The 12,344-nt window shown below is 39.8% G+C and overlaps 1 pseudogene; it reads right to left on the bottom strand.

The window, feature by feature from the left end:
* Positions 1–7,218: 7,218 nt before the first annotated feature.
* On the bottom strand, positions 7,219–8,376 carry LOC110137534 (large ribosomal subunit protein uL3-like; annotated as a pseudogene).
* Between the last annotated feature and the right edge of the window lie 3,968 nt (positions 8,377–12,344).

The following is a 12,344-nucleotide window of genomic DNA, read 5'->3' as shown; positions in this document are numbered from 1 at the left end:
CATACATATATTCAAGTTATGTGCTCAGCTATCATAAACTACTTAGTACTCCAGTTAAGATGAGATATATTATGGCATGGATATAAATGAGGAAACTAGAATCAGGAATATGGACCAAGTATATTACCATATGAAATTAAAGTGGCTAGAATAATTCTATATAACCTAATCAGAAAATTGAGTACACATTCACTCTTTTTTACATAAAACCTTTGAGGCTACAAGCATTTTAGAATTCAGAAATTTTTGAATTTCAGAAAGATAATCAAATGCATATAACTTATGTAATGTGCTGATGTATAATATAATGTTCCCAACAGGTCTTTGCCCTGTAATCAAGCACATTGTTATTTCTGCAGAGAAATGAATGAATATTCATGCTAACTAGGGTAAATAGTCTTTAAACAGTTGTATATCAGTTCACACTTTCCTGCCAAGTGAGTTTGCCACAAACTTAGGAAGAACTTTTCAGTTCAGTTAAATGGGGTGCTTCTGTTTCCAACCTGTTTACAGGTTTTCATTTGCTCTTCACTTTCCTGCTCTCCTGACGTGCTGAGAGGGGTTCACAGCTGTAGAAACAGATAATGTGAAGGTGTGATGGTGACTCCTATCTGAAGCATCATCACTAATGGCAGTAAGAAAGTTGTCTACAGGAAGGGAGTGCTTGCTTCACAGTATCAGCATGTATGTGCTCCCGAGATGAAGAAAGCATATCTACGTCACTGGATGGAAAGAGCTGGTAAACAGTTTCCTATGTTAAAGCTTCACAAGCCTTTCACTTGTATGAAAATCTAACTCTTGACCTCTGCTCTATGGACTCTTGCTAGTGGTAATGCTTGTTAGCTATTTCAAGTTCTGATGACCTAGTTACAGTTATTGGCAATGTTGATACACTTAGTCAGAACTGTAGATACTTTCATAATTTGATGATTATGTAAGATGTGCAAAGGGTATATTTTTCCTGGACTAGGTAGAACATTTCCATTAGCAATAGGTTAAACATAAAGACTGACTTGAGGTTGGAAAAAAGTTTTCCAGCAATGTTGTTGTTTTCAGTTGCTAAGTCATGTCCAACTCTGGGACCCCATGGACTGTAGCACACAAGGCTCCTCTGTTCTCTACTATCTCCTAGAGCTTGCTGAAATATATGTCCATTGAGTTGGTGATGCTATCTAACCATCCCATCCTCTGCCACTCCCTTCTTTTGCCCTCAATCTTTCCCAGCATCAAGGTCTTTTCCAATGAGTCAGCTCTTCATATCAGGTGGCCAAAATATTGGAGCTTCCACTTCAGTATCAGTCCTTCCAATTAATATTAAGGGTTGATTTCCTTTAAGATTGACTGATTTGATCTTCTTTCAGTCCAAGGGACTCTCATGAATCTTCTCCAGCACCAGAAGTGACTCACACTTTTGTCTACTTCAAAAGAAAGCTATGTCTAAGTGTTGATGTCAGTGCATAGGATCTAATAATGGATAGGGTATCCATGAAGGATATAATAAGGAGAAAGTTTACAGAAACAGTCCTCTAACCCTCCTCCCCAAATCTTCCAACTACTCTGTCAAACTATATCCAACTGTGATTGAAGAGAATAGGCTTCTGGTATTTTTTTTTGTCTCCAAAGAAGGAGCCTCACAATGTCAGGTTAGTGTAGAAAAGTCAATCTGGGCAATTCATGGCGGACTCAATCAGTCCAGTGTTTCCTTACTTACCCATGGTTTAACATAGTTACATAACTTCAAGGCCTTTCTGTCTCTTTTCTCCTTTCCTTCACTCAGGGTGATTTTTCAGTTAAAGGGCAAGGGTTTTGAATCATCTGGGCAGCAGAGAGGACAGGGATTGGTCCTTGATGATGTTCCTTGATCCCATGCTGCCTTTTATTTGCCTTATGTTCAGTGGCCTCTATTGTTGTTACATCTGCTAAGATGGCTGGAGCAAAGGTTTGGTAGAATCTCTCAACAGTCTTGAATGTGCTGTCATCCTACTAGGGAGGGGAAAACAGACCCAGAGAGGTTAGGTACATTTTACAAGGATCATGTAGGCATACATTGTCTATTAAGCTTCTAGAGATACCTATACTTTATTAAATTACACATAAACATAAGTAGGGATATTTCTTAAAGTCCCCTTCATGGATCTCAGCCTTGTTGTGGCAACGGGACTTGCATAACTCAGTGAAGCTATGAGCCATGTCGTGCAGGGCCACACAACACAGACTCGGTCATAGTAAACAGTTCTGATGAAACACGGTCCTGTGGGGGAGGAAGTGGCTGACCACTCCTGTATTCTTGCTGAGAGAACCCCATGAACAGTTTGAAAAGGCAAAAAGATATGATGCTGGAAGATGAGCTCCCTAGGTTGGAAGGTATCCAGTGTGCTACTGGGGAAAAGCAGAGGGCAATTATGAATAGCTCCAGAAAGAATGAAGTGGCTGGGCCAAAGCAGAAACAGTGTTCAGTTGTGGATATGTCTGGTGGTGAAAGTAAAGTCTGATGTTGTAAAGAACAATATTGCATAGGAATCTGGAATGTTGGGTCCAAGAATCAGGGTGAATTGGACATGGTTAAGCAGGAGATGGCAAGAGTGAACATTGACATCTTAGGAATCAATGAACTAAAATGGATGGGAATGGGTGAATTTAATTTAGATGACCCGTATATATACTACTGTGGGCAAGAATCCCTAGAAGAAATGGAGTCAACAAAAGAGAATGATGTCAGTTTGTTTCCAAGTCAATCAACATCACAGTAATCCAAGTCTATGCTCCAATCACTAAAGACAAAGAAGCTGAAGTCAAATGATTCTATGAAGATCTACAAGATCTTTTAGAACTAGCATAAAAAAAAAGTCCTTTTCATCATTGGAACACAAAAGTAGGGAGTCAAAAGATCCCTGAAGTAACAGGATGTTTGGGCTTGGAGTACAAAATGAAGCAGGACAAAGGCTAACAGAATTTTACTAAAAGAACATACTGGTCATAATTAGCATGCTTTTCCAACAACACGTAAGAGTATTCTATACATGGCCATCACCAAATAGTCAATACTGAAATCAGGTTGATTATATTCTTTGCAGCCAAAGATGGAGAAGCTCTATACAGTCAGCAAAAACTGGAGCTGATTGGGGCTGAGCTCATGAGCTCCTTATTGAAAATTCAGGCTCAATTGAAGAAAGTAGGGAAAACCACAAGGCCATTCAGCTATGACCTAAATCAAATCACTTATGATTATGCAGTGGAGGTGATGAATAGATTCAAGGGATTAGATCTGGTAGACAGAGTGTCTAAAGAACTATGGATGGAGGTTTGTAACATTGTTCAGGAGACAGTGAACAAAATCACACCAAAGAAAAATAAAGGCAAAAAGGCAAAGAGATTGTCTGAGAAAGCTTTACAAATAGTTGAGAAAAGAAGAGAAGTGAAACAGAAGGGAGAAAAGGAAAGATATACCCAACTGAATGCAGAGTTCCAGAGAGTAGCAAGTAGAGATAAGAAGACCTTCTTCAATGAATAATGCACAGAATAGAGCAAAACAATAGAATGGGAAAGACTAGAGATATCAAGAAAATTGGAGACATCAAGGGAACATTTCATGCAAGTATGAGCTCGATAAAGGACAGAAATGGTAAGGACCTAATAGAAGCAGAAGAGATTAAGAAGAAGTGGCAAGAACACACAGAAGGACTATATATAAAAAGTCTCAAAGACTCAGATAACCATAATGGTGTGGTCTCTCACCTACAACCAGACATCCTGGAGTATGAAGTCAAGTAGGCCTCAGGAAGCATTACTATGAACAAAGCTAGTGGAGGTGATGGAATTCCAGCTGAGTTGTTTAAATTCCTAAAAGATAACGCTGTTCAAGTGCTGCACTCAACATTTCAGCAAATTTGGAAAACTCAGCAGTGGCCACAGGACTGGAAAAGGTCACTTTCCATTCCAACCCCAAGGAAAGGGAACAACAAAGAATGGTCAAACTATTGTAAAATTGCATTACACATGCTAGCAATGTCATGTTTAAAATCCTTCAAGTGAGGCTTCAGCAGGACATGAATTGAGAACTTCCAGATGTACAAGGTGGGTTTAGAAAAGGCAGAGGAACCAGAGATCAAATTGCCAACATGTGTTGGATCATGGAGAAAGCAAGGGAGTTCCAGAAAAACAGCTACTTCAGCTTCATTGACTATACTAAAGCCTTTCACTGTGTGGATCACAAAAAACTGTGGAAAATTCTTCAAAAGATGGGAATACCAGACCACCTTACTTGCCTCCTGAGAAACCTGTATGTGGGTCAAGAAGCAACAGTTAGAACTGGACATGGAACAGCAGACTTGTTACAAACTGGGAAAGGAGTACATCAAGGCTGTATATTGTCACCTGTTTATTTAACTTATATGCAGAGTACATCATGGGAAATGCCGAGCTGGATGAAGCACAAGCTGGAATCAAGATTGCCAGGAGAAATATCAATAACCTCCGATATGCAGATGATAATACTCTAACAGCAGAAAGTGAAAAGGAACCTAAGAGGAGAGTGAAAAAGCTGGCTTGAAATTCAGCATCCAAAAAACAAAGATGATGGCATCTAGTCCTATCAATTCATGGCATCCAGTCCTATCAGTTCATGGCAAATAAGTGAGGGAAAAGTGGAAACAGTGACAGATTTTATTTTCTTGGGCTCCAAAATCACTGTGGACAGTGACTGCAGCCTTGAAATTGAAAGACACTTGCTCCTTGGAAGAAAAGCTATGACAAACCAAGACAGTGTATTAAAAAGAAGAGACATCACTTTTGCCAACAATGTTTCATACACTCAAAGCTGTGGTTTTTTCCATTAGTCATGAACAGATGTGAGAATTGGACTATAACGAAAGCTGAGCTTGGAAGAACTGATGCTTTTGTATTGTGGTTCTGGAGAGGACTCTTAAGATTCTCTTGGCCTGCAAGGAGATCAAATCAGTTAATCCTAAAAGAAATAAACCCTGAATACTCATTGGAGGGACTGATACTGAAGCTCTAATACTTTGGTCACCTGATGCAAAGAGTTGACCTATTAGAAAAGACTGTATTGCAGAGAAAGATTAAACGCAAAAAGAGAAGGGAGTGGCAGAGGATGAGCTGGTTAGATAACATCATTGATTCATTGATTTGAGAAAACTCTGCAAGATAGGAAAGACAGCGGAGCCTGGCATGATGCAACCTATATGGTGGCAAAGAGTCCAACATGACTTAAGAGACTAAACAACAACTTCTTAAAGGAATAAAATGTACAAAATAGGATCAATTTATGACTAGGAGAAATAGACCAAAGAAGAATGAAAAACACAAGAATGATTAAAACACCTTCCATGTAGTCAACATGTATATTTTTCCTATAGGTTTGGTATGAGAAAACATTGTATAACTGTGTGTGTACTCATCTAAAGTGACAAGAGACTAGGAGATTCCTAAACATAAACAGCAGTTTTGTTTCCAGTGACAGTGCAAAGAGCCAGGGAAAATCTATACTAGGTAGTTTAAATTGCTTTATTGAGGCTGACTTTGAGTGATTTGGTTCTTATTCCATGCTAGCAAAAATGCCTCTGTGGAATACGAAATTGTGAGAAGTTTAGGAAAGTAAAATTTTATTTAAAAAATTATGGAATGAAAAAAAACCTATGTGTTTTATTTCCTTTTCTTTCATTTAAACTCACACATCCACAGTCCACTCGCCTTCACTCACCTTCACACACATAACCCACACAAAACATATATGGAATAAGTCTTTTCCAAATTTAATCACAAATAATACATTTTCTAATGAGGGTTGTCCAGGCATTGTTATAGGCTTGTAGGGAATGATATTTTATTTTATTTATTTATTTATTTATTTTTTTCACAAGCAAGAAATTTTTTAATTTTGTCAATTTTTTTTATAGGCTAATTACTTTACATCATTACAGTAGTTTTTGTCATACATTGAAATGAATCAGCCATGGATTTACATGTATTCCCCATCCCAGTCCCCCCTCCCACCTCCCTCTCCACCCGATCCCTCTGGGTCTTCCCAGTGCACCAGGCCCGAGCACCTGTCTCATGCACCCAATCTGGGCTGGTGATCTGTTTCACCCTAGATAATATACATGTTTCAATGCTGTTCTCTTGAAACATCCCACCCTTGCCTTCTCCCAGAGTCCACAAGTCTGTTCTATATATCTGAGTCTCTTTTTCTGTTTTGCATATAGGGTTACCATTACCAGATATTTTAGTTTAAAATCCTCTAAGCAGACCATATGCCAACTGGTCTTAATAATCAAATGTTTGTCCCTAGAGAAGACTCAAGTCGTCTTCATTAGCTTTTCATTAAAATGGTAAGCTGAATGAATTTTTCAAGATACATACTGGTTAAATGGCTTGTTTTCCATTTTGATGTTTCCCTTGGGTAAAAAAGTTGGGGGAAGTTGAATTAGATGTTGTGTTGAGCTGAGCATGTAGGCATGGCACTCAGCAAGTTGGACTCACTAAATGGAACCATCAGCAAGGACTCAGAGGGAGGAGGATATTACCTTATGGATTGGGTATGTCTGATATATATATGTGTGTGTGTATGCCTGGATTGACAGTGAAAACAAATAAATATTCAAGAAAATAATTTTCTTTAAAATTGACCTGGGCATCAAGAAGACTCAATTCATTTTTAGTTAGATTTGTGACCTCCTGCTGACCCCATTAAATGCAGAAAAGTTTATTTGCCAACAGGATAAAATTAGGAGAAAATTCTTGTAAGTAGAAGTGCTTCTAAAATCTGACTTATCCTCCCTATGCTAAAATACAGTATTTCTGGATGATGAAAAATTACTGGATTAAAATATAATGTTTTGAGGGTAACTATTCTAAAAGCCTCATTAAACTTGATAAGAAAAACATTGAGACCCCAATATAAAAATGAGCAAAGGATATGAACAAACAATACATACCAACAGAGATAATTAACAAGCAAACATATGGGAAGATGTTTAACCTTACTAGTTATCAAAGAAATACAAGCTAAAATAGCACTGTGTTAATACCATACCATTTAAGTGTGTAAAGGAAATTATATCTTGATGATTTCTACCACACATTTAAAGGAGAATTGACATCAGTCCTTTGCAAACTCTTCTAAAAAATAGAAGAGGGAACACTTTCTTCTTTTGTTGTCACTGGAAATTAACTTCATTGAGATTCTGCCAGTTGTACAATCTATTCTTCTTCCTTTGCAAGTCAGTCCTTCTTAAGTGGTCCCATGAACCCTTTCTTCTCTTCCACAATCTGGAAGCAGGCATGGCCAAATTTTGAGGTGGTGTCAACAAACTTGAAGTGAATCTTCTCCAGGGTCTGCCGTTTGGTCTGCATCAGCAAAGACTTGCACGGGGTGTGTACTGTCTTCCTGGTTCCTACTGAACAGTCTTTGAGCATGACAAAGTCATTGGTCACTTTGCCACAGTGGGCAAAGCCACCCAAAGGGCTGATGCTTTTGGGTGTAACCAGTAGAGGCATTGTTCTTGATCATTTTGCCATTCCCCATGAGGTAGCCCTGGCCAGTCTTGTAGATCTTCTTGTTGATCTCCGTACAGTGATGGCAGCCTTCCTGCCCAGCCCAAGTCACAGAAAGGCCACCCAGGCAAGATGTCACACCGAAATACAGGCAGCCCAGTGGAACTCTCGGTGGGTTTTACAGGGTGGCTTCTTGGTATGCCAATGGCTGGCGATCCCTTTGTAGTGTTTGCCCTTGGTCACCCCAATGACAATAATCATCTCATCCTACCCAAACGTTTGGTTCACAAGGACCTGCTGCTCTGGTTGCTTATGGGCCCAGTCCAATGTTTTTGGCCACAGTCCCTCGGTTCACCTGGCTCTCCATTAGGTGAGCCTTCTTCAGGCATAGAGGAAGAAGGCACATCTGGGTGTGGGCTGAAGTTCCTGTCCAGCTGCTTCTTGCTGTCTACATCCTGTCACTTCTTTTTGGTGAAGGTGTTTGTCTTATGTTCAATTCCAGTTCTAATAGAAACACCTTTTGCACTCATTGCTGATATGCTCAGCAAAGATGGACTTAAAGGTCTGGAGGCCTCATAGTGTCTCCACGCAGCCCACAGTGCCCCCAGGCATAAAGGGCATAGTCTCCATTAAGGTCACAGGCTCCACAACTTCTTTCCTATGCAGTTTGGACCCTGGTCTATCAACCCTTCTCACAACATGGGTCTTGCCAGCCTCGTAGCCAAGGAAGGCTGCGAGCTACACGGGCTTGGAAGAGTCATCCTGGGGGAAACCTGTCACGCTCCCCTGGCGCTGGCTGCTGCACTTCCGAGGCAGGAAGCCCAGGAACCAACGCCTGGGAGGAGAGAACTTCCTGTGAGACATCCTGCCATCAGATGCTGCCTGTAGAGATCCAAGAATCCTTTCTGACTCGTTCTATGAAGGCAGTATGACCCTGATACCAAAACCAGACAAAGACATCACAAGAAAACTACAGACCAATATCTCTTATAAATATAGATGGCAAAAATCTCCAACAAAATACTAGCAAACTAAATCCTGCAACATATAAAAATGTAATATACACCATGACCAAGTAGGATTTATCCCCTCAAAGCATGAGTAATTCAATACACAAAAATCATTCAATGTAATATACCACATTATAAGTGGCTCGGTCATGTCTGACTCTTTGTGACCCCAAGGACTACACAGTCCATGGAATTCTCCAGGCCACAATATTGGGGTGGGTTGTCTTTCCCTTCTCCAGGGGATCTTCCCAACCCAGGGATTGAACCCAGGTCTCCCTTATTGCAGGCGGATTCTTTACCAGCTGAGCCAAAATGGAAACCTGACCTTCAGGAACACTTCTTATATAAATCAGAATTCAAGCACATCACTGGATCTTTAAACAAAAGTTTTAAAAAATAGATATAACATATTTTTAAAATTAAAGCATAATACATGCATATTTACATATAATAAAGTACACAATTCACATTTATATTAGGTGAGTACTTACATAAGTTAATTTTGCCACTACCCACATCAAGACACTATTTTTCTATCGTCACCAGCAGGCTCTTGATGCCCACTGATGGTTGATACCCCAGCCAAAGGCAACCACTATCTGACCTGTATAACCATAGACTTAGGTTTGCTGATTTTTGAACTTGACAAATTTGGGGTTGTTCAGAATGTTCTCTTTGTGTCCCATTTCTCTTGCTAAGCATTACACTGGGCGATTCCTCCATGATGTACATGTGCATTCTGTTTCAGTGCTGGGTAGTACAGGATTTCCAGAGAAGGCAACGGCATCCCACTCTTGTACTCTTGCCTGGAAAATCCCTTGGAGGGAGGAGCCTGGTGGGTTGCAGTCCATGGGATCACTAAGAGTCGGACACGACTGAGCGACTTCACTTTCACTTTTCACTTTCATGCATTGGAGAAGGAAATGGCAACCCACTCCAGTGTTCTCCCCTGGAGAATCCCATGGACGGGGGCACCTGGTGGGCTGCCGTCTATGGGATCGCACAGAGTCGGACACGACTGAAGTGACTTAGCAGCAGCAGCAGTACAGAATTTACAATTCCTATAATCTGCCTCCTGCAGAACATAGAAAGGCTAGCAAATTTCCTTTAATAAGTTTCACTCTGATGTTAAACAAATGAAGGATTATATAAACTATCTTAAGAGGAGAAAGTTTAAAATAATAATAATAATAATAATAATAATAATTTCCCTAAGAGCATTTGGTACTGATAGGAGGACAGACAGAGTCACCGGGAGAACTGTTGCTTCTAAACAAATAAAATGGGCAGATGCTTGGGAAAAATCTGTACTGCTGTATGGCAATCCTGTGGAGAGGGTAGGTGAAGTAGAAGGACTGGGCAAGTGGCCAAATTGGCAAACAAGGGAAATTCACAAGTCTGGGAGGGTTTGCAGGGAGCACACAGTGGTCACATGACCCTTTGGACTTGTGAGTTTGACGTACATGCAGTGTGATTCTGTCTTATTGTAAAGCCATCTTGCCTGTTTCAGGCAGATCAGGTTAGGTTCAAGTGGGAGTGATGAGGAAAAGCTTTCATTTTGGTCATAGTTGTCAGCAAGCGACTTTTTTAAACACCAGGTTTCTAGACAACAGCAAACAAGCTTTGGTTGTAAAAGGAGAATCAGTTCCTAAGAGTTATAAACCACTTTCCAGAACTTGCTCTGGGAGGACATCAGAGGTTATATTATGTTAAATAGTAATAGTAGTAATAATATTATTGTAAGCGTTCTTATTTAATGGGGAGGTTGGGGCACGTGTTTTCTCTATTTGTAGCTAGTGACCTTCTCGGTGGTTCTTCTCCTTCTTCTCCTTCCTAGAGGTTGGTGTACAGAATCTTTATTTCCTAGAAAGAAAAACTAATTATTAACTTGGGAATATGTACAGAAGTTGGCAGGTAAGCTTGTTGGCTGCTCTCCAATCCAGCTTTCTATTGACACAGAACATTTCTTTGTTTGTCATAACTAAACATATTAAAATGTATAGAACATATTTTGAGCAGTTAAATAGTTTCAGTTTCTCTGTAATTAAGGTAAAACAAAATTCTATTCCAGCGTAAGTTGGCACTCACTAAGGTCTGTGTGACCTTGGGGAAATTAGTTCTTGGAGTCTGGGTTTCCTCAACTGTAAAACTATGAGTTTAAATTGAGAACTCTAAAGTGCATTTTTAAATGCTAATATAATAAATTTCTAATTCAAGTCATGTAGAAAATCTTAAAAAAAAATTCCCCTTAGATGTTAGACTTAGCTTTACATCAGTGTTGACTCCAGGAACCAACCATTTGATTTTGAGTGACTTTGAATTATATTCTGCTTGAATCTGGGTGCTACATTTGGAGCTCACAGTGTACCCCATTGAAGCAGCAGGGAAGCACCAGGAGGCAAAAGAACAATTACTTCTTGAAAAAGAGTGATGAGACCCTGACAATAGAGTGGTCTTTTCAGTTTAGATAGAGAAAGTGCCAAATGCCAGATAACATTAGATTAATTTGAGATCCAGAGAACATTTAGGTCAGGCTAACAAATTTATCTTTATTTGTGCTCTTAGCAACCTGTGTACCAAGTGTTTATTACTCTTGGACAGGTGCCTTCTGTTTATCTGGGAAGAGCTCATTGAGACATGAGTATCCATTACTAGGTGTGACCCTAAGTGATAGGGAGTTGCATGTCAAGCCCATGTTGTAAGAGACTGTGTTTTATGAGGAGGAAATGTTTATGATTAAGAATTTCTTAGATAAAATGTAGGTTTAGGCTAGGTTTAAATTGCCCTGAATTATAAGATGATCGCCAGGGAAAACACATCGTCATCCTCCATGGAATTGTGCTTATTTCAGGCAAAATCATTCCTGACACCCATTCCTCCTTTTACTGTCCAATATTCAGCTGTCAAGTGCTGATGCAGGGCATGGAAATTCCATTTTTCTTTTCTCCTGCAGAAAGCACAAAGATCCTCCCATGCAATCTTCTAGGCTATTGTCATACGGTATGATTTATGTATTTCTTGTACGCTTCTTTCTTTTTAAAACTGGAAGTATATTCTTCTGTTTTATTGGACTATTTATTCTCTTGACATCCTTGGATGTGAGTTAATGGAACCATGATAAAAGGATAGGGAAGTAGAACAAACAAGCCTGATGGTATAGATTCAGAGCTGCCTGACAGATTAGAGATGGCAAGGATATGAACAAAAGATAAAAATCACCCGACTCATGTGTACTAGGATGGTCCAAATAAACCAGGGCTTGAAGGTTTTGCTACACTGTGACTCTGAAAAATAAATGCAGAAAAGACTGAGTTATGACTGTAGGGATTAAGGAGAGATGTTTGCTTTCCTTTAAAAATTTTAATTTTGATACATTTAATGTAAATGCTTAATCTAATAGCCTAGCACAATGCTTTGCACTAAATGAACTTTTAATAGATATTTGTTTAATAAAGGCAGGGAAAGGAGTTGACACGTGTGAGGTAAGGAGATGGAGTAGGCAGACACCTATTAGTTTGTCTGCCACCATCTGACCGGTCCTGCTGGTTGTGACTGGCGTAGCGATGGAAACCCAAACTCAAACAATCCTAGGGCCTTCTCTCCACAGTGACTGGCCCAGAGAAGTGCCTTAAACAAAATCCAAGCCAACTGGAAGGGATCCGCAGTACTTTTTAAATTGTAAACATGGAAACTCATGATAAAGCTGGGAAAATGTAAGTGTGAAGACTGCTGGTTGCCTGTCTTCCAGCAGGTCATTTCAGTCACTCAGTCGTGTCCGACTCTTTGCGACCCCATGGACTGCAGCACTCTTCCACACTCAGG

The sequence above is a fragment of the Odocoileus virginianus genome, chromosome 8 (assembly GCF_023699985.2).
Source record: "Odocoileus virginianus isolate 20LAN1187 ecotype Illinois chromosome 8, Ovbor_1.2, whole genome shotgun sequence".
Taxonomy (NCBI): domain Eukaryota; kingdom Metazoa; phylum Chordata; class Mammalia; order Artiodactyla; family Cervidae; genus Odocoileus; species Odocoileus virginianus.
Note: the sequence above shows the minus strand (reverse complement) of the source record. Positions and strands in the feature narration are given on the sequence as shown.